Here is a 10260-nt window from a genome sequence, read left to right on the forward strand (position 1 = left end):
GCATGGTGATGCACACCTGTAATTCCAATGCTGAGGAGGCTGGGGCAGGGGGATTGTCATGAGTTTGAGGTCACCCTGGGCTACATGGCAAGTACACCCAAACAGCCTGAACTACATGGTAAGATTGATCTCCAATAAAGTGTTCAGGTAGCAGAGACACAGAGATAACTTCCTCCCAGTGGACCACACTGACCTCAACCAATATGGGCAGTGACAGAAGGGGCTTTTTTTTTTTTTTTTTTTTTTTTTTTTTTTTTTTTTTTTTGCTAAGAGCCTTAGAAATGCGCCTTGTTATAACTAACTTACTTCATACATAACTGTACTCAGGATACAGGATAAGGCTCGGTTAGCAGATTGCTTGGACTCCTATCACCAGTAAACAAATGAAAGAATAAATAAATACTCCATTTTAGCTTAAGGAACTGTAGTCAACATCCTTGGCTTTTCAGATCGTCACACTGGAGGGGCTTTAGAACACAGGCTCAAGAAACAAGCCCTGCAAATTCCTCTGTTCCAGCACAGCCCTCGGAGTAGGTGGATAAAGATTAGCTTATTTCCAACCTACGTGCCTTTCCTCCCAGCCTGGGAGCTGGCTGGTTTTCATCTGCCTTTCTGTCTTCCATTCCCAGCCAAAACAGCTTGCCTCCTGTGTGCCTTCTTGCTCATAAAGCCCTTCTGTCAGTAATCAGACAAGTGCCCCCCAATACCAGAGAGAAGAATGAGTATTAAAACCAAAGCATTACAAATTCAGTCTTAAAACAGCTTTTTATCTTGCATTTTTAAATTAACATACAAAATAGCAGATGTCCTTGTAGCAGTGTGATAGATACATCTTTGTTTTGATAGATTCTGAGCACCGACACTACTTACACATTTTTTTCTTTTTTAGTTTTTATTGCATTTATTCATTTATTTGTATGTTGGGGGGGACATGAGCTACAGAATGCATGTGGAGCTCAGAGAACAGCCTGCAGGAGCAGGTTCTCCTTCTCCACCATGTAGGTCCTAGGAATCAAATTCAGGTCATCCACTCAACCATCTCACCAGCCTCCTTTCTTCTTCTTCTCCTTCTTCTTCTTCTTCTTCTTCTTCTTCTTCTTCTTCTTCTTCTTCTTCTTCTTCTTCTTCTTCTTCTTCTTCCTCTTCTTCCTCCTCCTCCTTCCTCCTCCTCTTCCTCTTCTTCCTCCTCCTCTTCACCTTCTTTTCTTCTTTCTCCTCTGCTTCCTTGTCCTTCCTTTCTCTCTTTCTTTAGGAACCAGGGTCCTATTAAATAGCCCAGTTTTCTTTTTGTAATAATGCCTAAGAAATAAGTAGCATGAACAAATCTGGTATGCATGTGTACGTGCACACACGCTTGTGCATATATGCATGAGTGTGCTGGAGAGAGAAAGGTGCACAAAATCAAAGCCAGGTCGGGCTCTATTCTCAAGGAATGCTCCCTGAGGAGTTTAGCCATCAGTGCGGCAGCGTAAATGGGGGACAGGGACGTAGATCAATGGGAGAAGGCTTGTGCCTGTGGCTCTGGGTTCAATACCCAGCACTAAAACAGCAACAACAACAGCAGATATTTTCACACTGACTAATAGTAGCAGATCGGTACCGGCTTCAGCAATGGAGGCATTATCTTCAACTTCAAAAGAGAAAGGCACTTGGCCACACTAGCCTGATGCTCTGGTTCAATCCCCAGAACCAACATGAAGGTGGAAGCAGAAAACCAACTACAAACTTGTTCTCTAACCTCTACCTGCCTTCCCCCACATGCATCAGGCTCAAACATACCAGGGAGGGGGAGGGGAGGAGGGGGGAGGGGGAGGAGGGGGGAGGAGTGGAGGAGGGGGGAGGGGAGGGGGGGAGGAGGGGAGGAGGGAGGAAGAGGGGGAGGGGAGGAGGGGGAGGGGAGGAGGGGGGAGGGGGAGGGGGAGGGGGGGGAGGAGGGGGGAGGGGAGGAGGGGGAGGGGGAGAAGGGAGAGGAGGGAATGAAGGGAGAGGAGGGAATGAAGGGAGAGAAGGGAGAGAAGGGAGAAAGAGGAGGAGAGTCACCCCTCATTTAAAAACAAAAACAAGGGGGCTGGAGAGATGGCTCAGCGGTTAAGAGCACTGACTGCTCTTCCAGAGGTCCTGAGTTCAAATCCCAGCAACCACATGGTGGCTCACAACCATCTGTAATGGGACCTGATGCCCTCTTCTGGTGTGTCTGAAGATAGTGACAGTGCATATATGTTAAATAAATAAATCTTAAAAAAAAATAAAAACAGGGGTTGAGGATTTGGCTCAGTGGTAGAGCGCTTGCCTAGGAAGCGCAAGGTCCTGGGTTCGATCCCCAGCCCCGAAAAAAAAGAAAAAAAAAGAAAAACAAAAACAAAACAAACAACTTCTTTTTGCAATAAGTGGAAACCATTAAAGAAAACCACAACCATTCAAAATACAGAGTTGTGGAGCCCAGGCCCAGTGCACTCATCTACAGAACAGCGTTCAGAGAACTTTGCAGAAGAGCGTAAGAGCCGGAGGATCAAGGAATTGGCCGTGAAACTGTCTCTTAGTGAGGTTAGACGGGATTCCCGAGATGTGTCGCCAACACGACTGCCTAAGCATGAGCTGACCAAGAGAAGCAACAGACCTGCTAGGAGGGAGGCCTACACAAAGAACTACAGGAAGAAAGAGACGCTCAGAGTGCCCGGGGACAGCAAGTGGTCATCCAGTACCAAGTGGTCAGCCCTGAAGTGTACATACAAGTAACGTTGTACAGACTGAGCGGGTTATATTTTGGAATACATATATGTATGTGTATATGATGCATATGTGTATGGTGTATGTGTGTATGTGTCTTTGTGTATATGTATCTGTATTTGTATATGCATGTAATAACAATCAATGAAAAAAAATTGGCCATGGATCTGAAAGAAGAGGGGCATATGGGAGTTTTTAAATGTTTTTTTTTAAAGCTAGGCAAGGTGGCTCACACCCATAATCTCAGCACCTAGGGTGTGAGACAGGTGGATTATCACATTTTCAAAGCTAACATGGGCTACATAGTAAGTTCCAATGAGACCTTCTCTCACAACTAAGTCAAAATAAAAAAAAAAATCTTACAAGAAATATAAACAGTGTTTCACAGAGTACACAAGTCCTGAGGGACCTTTCAGATGGTTGAGGTCATTAGGCTCTGCCTAGAATGGCTAGGCTTACTTTCCTGATTATCCAGGTGTCCTCTCTTCCTCTGTGTGTGTGTGTGTATGTGTGTGTGTGTGTGTGTGTGTATGTGTGTGTGTGTGTGTATCTGGCTTTGGAGGGAGGGGGTGCTTACAGCCTACTAAAGCAACATAGACTGATAAACATCAGGCTCACTGTATTCACACCAGTTAGTTGCTCTAGAAGTCTAGAAGTACAGAGAAGAAACATAGTATCCTTTAGCCTTTAGTCAGGGAAATATTGGAGAAGACTATTGTCGGCTGAATATAAGTAACTCATGGGGAAAAAAGAGGAGCATAATAATCGTTTGGGTAGTCTATTTACTTCTCCACAGCCTAGGTAACAAAGTACTTTTTGAGGAAGTGGGGATGGTTTGTTTCTTTGAGACAGGGTATCATGTGGATTAAGCTGTCCTCCAGCTCTCTATGTAGCTGAATTGCTAAACTGTCTAATATTTCTGCCTCTGTCTCCCCAAAGTTGGGATGCAGACTCGCATGACCACACCCAACTGTAATAGGTATTTTTATCCACTCAGAATCTCCTTGTCCTAAATTATGCATAACTAACTTATTATCTTGAAGATATTTTTGGAGAGTACTATCATGAAAGATCTCAAAAATATTTTATTGATAAAGCTACTTAAGAGAGCTTAAGCTGGGTGTGGTGGTACATTCTTAAAATTCCTCCACCTTGGAGGCTGAAGCAGGAAAATTCAAAGTTTGAGACCAGCCAGGCACTATGATTCTGGATGCTAAGAGACTGCAAAAACAGAACAGGTTGGTGAAGTTGGGGGACATCAGACTATACCTTGACAAGGTAGCAAAAGTTTTTTGTTTTTTGTTTTTTTGTTTTTAAGATTTATTTATTTCAGGGTTGGGGATTTAGCTCAGTGGTAGAGCATTTGCCTAGTAAGCGCAAGACCCTGGGTTTGGTTCTCAGCTCCGAAAAAAAAGAAAAAAAAAAGATTTATTTATTTCATGTATGTGGGTACATTGTCACTGCCTTCAGATACCAGAAGAGGGCATGAGATCCCATGACAGATGGTTGCGAGCCACCATGTGGTTGCTGGGAATTGAACTCAGGACCTCTGGAAGAGCAGTCGGTGCTCTTAACCACCGAGCCATCTCCAGCCCCTGCAAAAGTTTTAATGAGTGAAGATTCCTCAAAGATGCTAAACCAAGGGGACAGTCTGAACAGAGGAGGGACGTGTAAGCTGTAATGGGTATTTTTATCCACTCAGAATCACCCTCCAGAGAGGGTGCTGGACACAAGACATCCCTACACTACAGTTAAAGAAATTTTTGAACCAACCTAGGCCACACAGCCCATACCAGGCTAACCAGGACTATTTATCAAGACCTTGCCTGAAAGAAAAAATGATTGGGGAGCTGGGGTTTTGGGCTAAATGTACAACATATACTTAGTATGCACAAGAGCCTGGGCTCGATCTCTTCTCCCACTGCCATTACCAAAAAAGGAATGACTAGGGCAAAGAATGTGAGTGGTCTACTTCTTGACCCTGTATTGTAAGTCACAGATCATTAGTAATCCCAGCATCGATTAACAACAGCACTTCAGTTCTCATTCAACACCGCCTTCTGCAGCTTGGTGAAGTCTATAAACCAGTAGGCCAAAGTACAAAAACGAGAAATTATACAATCCAGCCAGACATGGTGGCACAAGCCCACGATCTCAGCTATTTGAAAGAGTCACAAGTTCAAGGCCTGCGAGGATTGCAGAGTGAGTTTAAAGCCAGCCTGGGCAACTTGGTGCGATTCTATCTCAGAATAAAAATAAATACAAAAATGACTGAGGACATGGTTCAGTAGTAGGACCCTCACCCACGAGGCCGTGGTTTCCTACCCCAACACTAGCTCTCTCTTCTCTCCCTTCCCTGAAATGAAACATGATACATGTGTAGGCTCTGGCATGACTCAATGGTAGAGCTTATATTACATGCAAGGTTTGGATAGGTACTCAGGAAAACTTCAGCAGGGCATAGTGGCACACACTTACAGTCTGAACCCTTGGAAGGCTTAGACAGAAGAATTACCAAGCTGGAAGTCCCCCTGGGCTACAGTGGGAGACTCTGTACTAAAAAGAAAACAGTTTTTAAGGAGGATGCATCTGGGTTGGATTGATCAATGACCGTACTATTGGTGGTCTAAATAAAATGCACAGAAACGTCTATGGTCTTACTAAGATGTGCTTCTCTGCCCACCGCTAGCCTACTTTATGACTGTATTTTTGTCTCTTCAGTTAATAAGAATGTGCTGGTCCCCAGAAATCCTATATGATAGCCAAAGTAGGTGACCTGTGTCTGTGGTCCAAAGGTTGTGAGCCTCCCAGCTTGGTGGTCACTGAATAGTCAATTTTTTACCCCTTTGCCAAGGTGTTTTCTTAGAAATCTTTCCAGAAAAATCATCCCTTAGCAAAGAGTAAAGCCCAACCCTTGGACCCTGGGATGATTAAGGTAACTGTTTTACTTGGTGATAAACCATGGAGGAAGTTAGAGAAGAAAATGTTTAGCTCCTGCTGCTGCCTTTTGTACACATTGCAAGTTTGCTGGGCTTTAAGACTCCGGGAACAATCATGGCTGTAGGGCTCCAATGTCAAGCTGGGCAGTGCTTCACAGGGGAGCCTTGGAAAGAAAGGGGATAATCAGTGCCCCCAAGACGTCCCACTATTAGAGCCAATACACTCGTATCAAGAAACTGTCTAAAGTCCAGTTCGATTCCTCAAGCTGGGTCATCCTGGCAATAAAACCCAGGCTACTTCCTTGTGACTCGGTCTCTTTATCTGCAAATTGGGATGCATTCAGTTACCTACAAGGGTTTTGTGAGAATTAATAGTTAACACACATCAGTTACTAGTTAGTATCCAAGGCTCTGATTTATGTACAGGAGTCTTCTAAAAAAAAAAAAAAAAAAAACCAAACCCAAATACCCCCTTTTCTCATCCTACCCTCCGTGTCCTTCAGAACCCACGTCTATCAATCACCCCATAGTCCACCATAGAGCATAAAGTTATATTTTTGTGGATGTTCTTTGCTGAACACCATTTACTGGGCCCCAAGATGTTCTTTGTGCACTGAGAACCTCAGGCTTTAGCAGCAAAAAGGCCAGTGCTGCTGAACAGACTAGAACTCTGTTACCAGAGGGAACCAGGCACTGGGAGTGGTGGCGCATCCCTGTAATTCCAGGAACTCAGGAGCTGAGGAAGAAGGTACTGATGTCAGCCCAGCTCCCAAGTCTCCTTGTGCTCAGAGTTTGGAGTAGTGTTGCTTCTGAAAACATCAGGATGATCTCTCTCTCTCTCTCTCTCTCTCTCTCTCTCTCTCTCTCTCTCTCTCTCTTTCTCTCTCTCTCCCCCTCCTCCCTCCACTCCTTTTCCCTCCCCTTCTTCCCTCCTTTTTCTCTCTCTCTGGAAAGCCCAGCATACCCTCCCCCCCAAAAAAATTATGCTAAGGCTTCTATTCTTCCAAGGAAAGGATTCCCCTGGACTCTTAAGAATTCTCAAGATCCCTTTAGGACATAGAATAAGGCTGGGGTATTACAGACATCAGGGATGAGCATGGTGACAGACACAACTGCGGTCTACCTGGAGCTGAACGATGAAGACCCATGTGTGTGACAGGGGCCTCCATGGGCACTGCATTGTGCATATACACACACGCAAGCAAATCCACTATACACATAACATAAATGAATCTTTTTTTCAAAAATGTCTAGGGATATATTTCACACAGTAGAGCACTGGCCCAGTATGTGCAAAGGCCTGGGTTCAGCTTTCAGGACCAAATTATAAGACCACAAAGCAGAGAGTCAAACTGACACCCAGGCTCGACATCAGAGCGGTTCAGTCCAGATGTCCGTGAACCGGAAGATAATGATTCATAAACCCTTCTAGGTGGTTCTACACTGGGTACAGATGGAGAACCTGGTGCCGGAAATGACGCATTAATAACTTCATAGAACCACACAGACAAGACAATGAAAGGAAGGATTTGAAGTCAGTTGCACCTGTAGTCATTTAGTATAAGCTCGTTTCTGGCTTTAATATGAGATGTACTTAAAGAAGGTTTCCTGGGTCAAGTCAATTTTTCCCATTCCAGAAAAATTGATTTAACTCTGTTCTCACCCATACATTAATTTAAAAAAAAAAGTATTCCTGTTTGGCTGTTTGTTTGGTCTTTGTTTTTGTTTTTCAAGAAAGGGTTTCTCTGAGTTGCCCTTTCTGTCTTGGAACGCACTCTGTAGACCAGGCTGGTCTTAAAATCCGAGATCTGCCTGCCTCTGCCTTCTGAGTACTGGGATTAAAGGGGTACCACCACCCAGCAAAAGAAGGAATTCTTACTCTTTCCACGTGGTTTAGTTGGGTTTGTTTTTGCTTTTAAGGTATTTTCTTATTATTTTAAACGTAAATACACTGAAGGCAGAAATCCAGACAAACGGTGAAAGATGCTCCCTTCAGAGCACAGCTCAACAATAAAGCACTTGCCTAATACGCACAGAACCCGGGGCCAAGATCGAACCTGAACTCCTTAATTAGTTATAAGGCGTTGATAATGTAACTAACACATTAGAATCTTAGTAAATGCCCCGTTAACAATTTACTAAAAGTAGTGGGGGGTGGTAGAAAGTAGCTGGGGTGTTTCTTAGAGAAACTTCATTCTGAGACCCAGTACTTTGCTGCCCAGCTCTGTAAGCGACCCCACATCAGCCTCATTGCCCAAGAGGAAGGAAGGAGCTTAAGACCGTTTACGCAATGTCCCCTACATTCTGAGACAACAGAAAATGGCAAAACAAGGCTTGCAGCCAGATCTGGGTGATCCAACGTCTAGGTCCCTCCCCACGAAGTTCGAGGGTCACTCTACCTCTCCGGCAGGCAACAGGACAAAACATCTTGTCTGCATTCACAGTCCTATTTCACTCAAATCCCATTCTCAGGCAGGATTCTCCAACTCTAAGGCCTCTGTGAGCAATATGAATTAGTTAACGTGTATCATATCTAAGAAAAAAAAAAAACATTGTTCTATAAAATTTGGCTACTACTCAGCTTCAGCTGTCCTTGTCTAGGAAATAGTAACCCTCAAGTTAACAGTTTCTAATAGCTTTTGTCTTTGGGTCTTTGGGGGTTGTCCATTTTTGAGACAACTCTCATGTGGCCCAGGATAGCCCAAACTTATGTACCTGAAGTCTGGAGAAATGGCTCAGCAGTTAAGAGCACTGGCTGCACTTCCAGAGGATCTAGGTTCAATTCCCAGCAGCCACATGGCAGCTCACAACTGTTTGTTAACTCAGGCTCCAAAGGACCTGACCCCCCTCACACAGACACACCTGCAGGCGAAACACTGATGCGTGTAAAAAAATTTTTTTTAATAATTATTTATTTATTTTATGTATGTGAGTACATTGTAGCCGTCCTCAGACACACCAGAGGAGGGCATCACATCCCTTTACAGATGGTTGTGAGTCACCATGTGGTTGCTGGGAATTGAACTCAGGACCTCTGGAAGAGCAGTCAGTGTTCTTTACCACTGAGCCATCTCTCCGCCCCCCCCCACCCTGTAAGATTTTTTTTTAATTATGTAACTGAGATGACTTTGAACTCCAGAGCTTCCCCTTATACTTCTTTCTTTTTTTAAAAAAGATTTATTTATTTTTATATATAAGTACACTGTTGCTGTCTTCAGACATACCAGAAGAGGGTATCGGATCTCATTACGGATGGTTGTGAGCCACCATGTGATTGCTGGAATTTGAACTCAGGACCTCTGGAAGAGCAGTCAGTGCTGTTAACCATTGAGCCATCTCTCCAGCCCTAACCATGGCTTCCTGAGCGCCAGACAAGGACTTAACCAACTGATTGACCCCCTACCTGTGGTTCCCTAGCTGTGTATTAAAAGAGAAATCTGTATCTTGGACAGAGACAAGCTCATTTTCAATGCTGATGATAAGTTTACTTGATTTTAAGTGCATCACATGAGATAACAATGAGCAGTTAGACTACATAATGTATAATTTGGGGGGGAAGAAACATTCTTTCAACATTCTTATCTTTTGCTTTCTGATAGACGTCATTTGACTTAGGTCTGGGTTAATGAACTTCTAGATAACGCCGGAAGAGAAGGACATGTCGTCCACAAGTCCCCAATAGAAAAAGGTTCAGCTCCTTGATTACCCAGTATCATTCTAAATACCACAAAATAGAAAATCCCAGCATTTTTGACAGGAAAAGGCAGAAAGATAGCGAGCTTAAAACCAGACTAGCCATCGTACCCAGACTGTCTCAGAACTAAAAGCAAACATCAAAGGCAAATCTAAATTAAAACCAACTCGTGACTGCCTGCGAGACGGCTCAGCTGAGAAAGACGGCTGCTGCCCAGCTTGAGGGTCTGAGTTTGATTCCTCTAACCCACAAGGTAGAAAGAGAGATGACACCTACATGGTGTCCTCTAATCTAATAAATGTTTTGTTCTATTTCATTTTATTTTAGGTCTCACTGTGTAGCTCTGACTAGCCTCAAACTCACAGAGATCCATCTGCCTCCATTTCCCCTGTGCTGAGTTTGTTTGCTTGTTTGTTTGTTTGTTTGGTTGGTTTTTATTTTTTGAGACAGGGTTTCTCTTTGTGGCCCTGGCTGTCCTGGAATTCGCTTGGTAGACCAGGCTGACCTCCAACTCACAGAGATCTGCCTGCCTTTGCCTCCCAAGTGCTGGGAATAAAGGCATGCCCGGCCCAAAGATTTAACTAAGTAAAATAATTTAAAATAATACTAAGGTAAAAGTTCTCTTATCTATACCAAAACAAAGAGTATAATCCCGGATTGAACATCGCTTTTTGTTTACTCCCCAAAATGACAATTTAAATAAAAAGCCCTTAGGTTGAATAATAGCAAAGAGAAAAAAAAATTCCTATTTTCTAAGCTCTCTCTTTAGCACTGGCTTTCAGATCTCTGCGGTGTTGATAGGGCTGGAATGTGGCTGCAGTCTGGAATCCACTCAGTGCCTGTACTGGAGTACAGAATTTGTCAAAGTAGCCCCTACGGCCAGTCGTCAATGGAAACGGG

Source organism: Rattus norvegicus, chromosome 3 (genome assembly GCF_021556685.1).
Source record: "Rattus norvegicus strain SHRSP/BbbUtx chromosome 3, alternate assembly SHRSP_T2T, whole genome shotgun sequence".
Taxonomy (NCBI): Eukaryota; Metazoa; Chordata; class Mammalia; order Rodentia; family Muridae; genus Rattus; species Rattus norvegicus.